At 37.2% G+C, this 4,254-nt stretch overlaps 1 pseudogene; it reads right to left on the bottom strand.

The window, feature by feature from the left end:
• Positions 1-1,197: 1,197 nt before the first annotated feature.
• On the bottom strand, positions 1,198-1,756 carry LOC110144977 (high mobility group protein B2 pseudogene; annotated as a pseudogene).
• Between the last annotated feature and the right edge of the window lie 2,498 nt (positions 1,757-4,254).

The raw sequence follows: 4,254 nt of genomic DNA, 5'->3' as shown, positions 1-4,254 counted from the left end.
ATAGATTTTTGTGTGAACCTAAGTTTTTATTTCTCTGGGATAAATGCCCAAGAGTCATATGACCCAGAAATTGCTGGATCATATGGTAGTTGCATGTTTACTCTTATAAGAAACTGCCAAATGGTTTCCCAGAGTGGCTGTAACAATTTCACTCCCACCGGCAATCTATGAGTGATCCAGTTTTTCTACATCCTTGCCAGCTTTGATGCTGCCACTATTTTTTTTTTTTAATTTTGACTGTTCTTAAAAATATTTTTTAACCCAGAGGGGTGGGATAGCATGGGGAGTGGGAGGGAGGCTCAAGAGGGAGCAGACATATGTATACCTATGGCTGATTCACATTTTCGTATGACAGAAACCAAACAATAAAGCAATTATCCTTCAATTAAAAACAAATGTTCTTTAAATTGTGTTGTGATATCTTATGATTTTGTTCGTTGCTGTGATGTTGAACATCTTTTCATGTGCTTATTTGCCACCTATATCTTCTTCTTGGTAAAACATCTGCTCATTTCTTCTGTGAATTTTATAATTGTTCTTTTTTAAAATTGTTTATTTTTTAGAGTTTCTTCTATGATCTAGATATAAGGCCTTTGTCAGATATGTGGTTTATAAATATTTCCTCCTGATCTGTAGTTTTTACTTTCATCCTCTTAAATATTTTTCATCAGGCAAAAGTTTTTAATTCTGGTGAAGTCCAATTTATCATTTTTTTCCTCTTATGTGTTATGCTTTTGGTATCGTATCTAAGTATGTCTTCACCTAGCTCAAAGATTGTCTCCTATGGTTTCTTTCTTTTTTTAAAAAATATATATAATTTTATTACAAAAATTTTTTTAAAAAAAGAAAATGCAACATTCTCATTCTAGAAAACCCAAAATTTGCTACTGATGCTAATTTCTATGAGTTTGCTGTGCTACCATACACAAGTCAAGAAATTAAAGAAACCATTAAATATTTAGAAACATTTAACATCAGAAGCTTGAAAATCTAACTGTATGTAGTAGCCCCTCAAAAAGCCACAACTTGCATTTTTAAAAAAGTATTTTCTCTACAAAGAATCTTATCAGCTATACAAAAATCTGTACAGTTTTTATACTGAAGCTAATATTGAGCTGCAGTTGAATTCACATTCTTAGCAAAACAATTGCCTGAGCACACACGCACACCCAACACACATCATTAGAAGATAGTCATTTATTCCTCATCTTCCTCTTCCTCATCTTCATCTTCTTCCTCCTCATCTTCTGGTTCATTCTTCTTCTTGGAGCCTGTCGGCCTGCCAGGGCCCCTTTTTCCCCGCTTCACTCTTGCCCTTGGCACGGTATGCAGCAATATCTTTTTCGTATATCTCCTTTAGCTTAGCTGCTTTCTGTTCATACGGCTGTTTATCTTTGGCTGACTGCTCAGACCACATTTCACCCAATTTTTTTGCAGTACCCCCAAGGGATAAGCCAGAGGGAGGCCTTTTCGGAGCGTTGGGATCTTTTTTCTTTCTCTTCTTGTCACCTCTAGGAGGGACATAATTTTTCATCTCCCTGTCGTAGCGAGCTTTGTCACTTTTTGCCATGTCTTCGAACTTGGACTTTTCCTTGGCCGACATGGTCTTCCATCTCTCGGAACATTTCTTGGAAGACTCTGCGGAATTGACTGAGTAGTCGGGGAGCTTCTTCTTGTGCTCCTCGCGGCAGGTCTGCACGGAGAAGGCGTCCGAAGACACCTTGCCCCGCGGCTTGCTGGGGTCGCCCTTCCCCATACTGCTGCGGCGGCGGAGGCGGCGTGTCCACCTGGCGAAAGGGTGTCCTCAGAGTTCCGCGCAGCGGCCGCGTTTCACCGCGACGCTGCTGCCCCGGCTCCGGCGTGAACTGGTTCTCTCCTATGATTTCTTGTGAAATTTTCTAGTTTCACATTACATTTAATTTATTTTAAAATTTCATGTATTTATTTTTATTTTTTAATATTGTATTTTTATATTTATATTTATTTCTTTATTTGGCCATGCTGCGCAGGATGTGGGATCTTAGTACTCTGACCGGGAATGAAAACCACGCCTGCTGCAGTAGAAGTGTGGAGGTGGAGTCTTAACCACTGGACAGCCAGGGGAGTCCCCCACATTACATTTAAATCTGTGATACATTTTGATACATGTAATTGTCTATATAATATTAAAATTAATTTATAATTATATAAAATTTAATATTATATCTTATATATAATATTTAAGTTAATTTGTAATTATATAAAATCTAATTATATTTTGTATATAATATAAAATTGATTTATATAATTAACTTATAATTATATAAAATTAAATATGTACATTTAATTTTTGTATATGATATGAGGTTTATGTCAAGGTTCATTATTTTGCCTACATATGTCTAACTGTTCCATCACCATTTGTCAAAAAGACTATCCCTCCTCCCCTGAATTACTTTTGCATCTTGTCAAATATTAGTTGGGTGTGTTTGTGTTGGTCTGTTTCTGAATTCTTCATTCTGTTCCACTGATCTATATAATTATTCATATTCACCAGTATCACACCATCTGGATTACACTATCTACAAAATAAATTTAATTACAGGCACAGTGATTCTCCCTACTTTATTTTTTTCCAAAATTATTTAAGCTGTTCTACTCCTTTACTTTTTTCATATAAATTGTATGTGAAGCTTGTCCATGTCTACAAAATATCTTGCTTGGATTTTGACAGAAATTGCTTGCTTGCTTGATTGATTTTGAAGAATAGCTTTATTGCTTTGCCAGGCTCAGGGGACCACAGAGGGCTAATGCCCTCAAAACTGTGTGTTCCCAAAAGTGCTTTAAGTGAAAGTGTAAGTGGCTCAGTCATGTCTGACTCTTTGCAACATGGGCTATACAGTTCATGGAATCCTACAGGCCAGAATACTGGAGTGGGTAGCCTTTCCCTTCTCCAGGGGATCTTCTCAACCCAGGGACTGAACCCAGGTCTCCCACCTTGCAGGTGAATTCTTTACCAGCTGAGCCACAAGGGAAGCCCAAGAATACTAGAGTGTGTAGTCTATCCCTTCTCCAGTGGATTTTCCTGACCCAGGAATCGAACCAGGGTCTCCTGCATTGACAGGCAAATTCTTTACCAATGAACCACTTGGGAAGCCCTTTTTCCAATTGGTATACCTCTTATTTCCTTTTGTTGCCTTATTGCTTTGACCAAGGCCTCCACTAATATGTTGAATAGGAGAATGAGCGTGGACACTATTCCTGTGTTCCTAATCTTAGGAGGAAAGCATTCACTTCACTGTGAAATTTCATTTCACAGTGAAAGCATAACATTTCACTGTTAAATATGATGTTAACTTCTGATTTTTATAAATGATCTTTGCTTAGTTGAGGAAGTTTCCTTTTGTCCCTAATCTGCTGAGAAGTTTTATCATGAATGGATGTTGAATTTTGTCAAATGTCTTTTCTATATTAATTGATTTTTAAATATTGTTCAGCCTAGCTGAATTATTCCAGTCCTTACCCCATTGGTCATGGTATATAATTCTTTTAATATATTGCTGGATTTGGTGTTCTTTCAGGTTTTTAAAAAATAAATTTATTTTTAGCAGAGTTTTAAATTTTAGTATTCATTTATTTGGTTACATCAGATCTTAGTTGCAGCACACAGGATCTTCATTGTGTCACGTGGTGCACGGACTCTAGTTGTGGCCTGCAGGCTCTGGAGTGGGCAGGCTCAGTAATTGTGGCCACTGCAGGCTTAGTTGCTCCGTGGCACATGGGGTCTTAGTTCCCCGATGAAGGATCGAACTTGCAGCCCTTGCATTGCAAGACAGATTCTTAACCACTGGACCATCAGTGAAGTCACTGCTAGGAGCTTTAAAAACTATGTTTGCATCTAAGCTCATGAGAAATATAAGCCCGAAGTTCTATGGTTTTTAGAAAAATTGTCTGGTTTGGGTATTAGCATAACATTAGCCTCATAAAATGAGCTGGGTAATGCTTTCCCCTCTTGTAGTTTCTGAAAAAGGTTTTGTAGAACTTATGCTAATTTTTTTCCCAAATGTTTGATAGAATTCTCCAGTGAAACTATCTGGGCCTGAGGAGTTTCTTCCCGGAAGTTTTCAATGTCTTTAATAATTACAGGTAATGTCATTTCTCTAATAATGTTCAGATGATCTGTTTTACATTAGGTGAGATCTTTAATGTTTTTTAAGTCTGAAATCTGAATTTCCTAGAAAGCAGAACTGGAGATACAAGTTTATGGGCTATTAT

This window comes from Odocoileus virginianus, chromosome 10, assembly GCF_023699985.2.
Source record: "Odocoileus virginianus isolate 20LAN1187 ecotype Illinois chromosome 10, Ovbor_1.2, whole genome shotgun sequence".
Lineage (NCBI taxonomy): Eukaryota > Metazoa > Chordata > Mammalia > Artiodactyla > Cervidae > Odocoileus > Odocoileus virginianus.
The sequence above is the reverse complement of the archived record's forward strand: the minus strand, read 5'-3'. Positions and strand labels throughout refer to the sequence as shown.